This window comes from Bison bison, unplaced genomic scaffold, assembly GCF_000754665.1.
Source record: "Bison bison bison isolate TAMUID 2011002044 unplaced genomic scaffold, Bison_UMD1.0 scf7180017864524, whole genome shotgun sequence".
NCBI lineage: Eukaryota > Metazoa > Chordata > Mammalia > Artiodactyla > Bovidae > Bison > Bison bison.
Window position 1 is genome coordinate 1,707,850 of NW_011495075.1, and position 262 is coordinate 1,708,111.

Sequence of the window (262 nt, forward strand, 5' to 3'; positions counted from 1 at the left end):
CATGAGAAACGCTGGGCTGGAAGAAACACAAGCTGGAATCAAGATTGCCGGGAGAAATATCAATAACCTCAGATATGCAGATGACACCACCCTTATGGCAGAAAGTGAAGAGGAACTAAAAAGCCTCTTGATGAAAGTGAAAGAGGAGAGTGAAAAAGTTGGCTTAAATCTCAACATTCAGGAAACTAAGATCATGGCATCTGGTCCCATGACTTCATGGGAAACAGATGGGGAAACAGTGGAAACAGTGTCAGACTTTATT

The 262-nt window shown here is 42.4% G+C and overlaps 1 protein-coding gene across 1 annotated transcript in view; it reads right to left on the reverse strand.

Annotated features, from left to right (window-relative positions):
- The window catches only part of CAMSAP2 (calmodulin regulated spectrin-associated protein family, member 2), a 98,926-nt gene that overhangs the window by 82,429 nt on the left and 16,235 nt on the right, over nt 1-262 (reverse strand). The window lies entirely within an intron of this gene.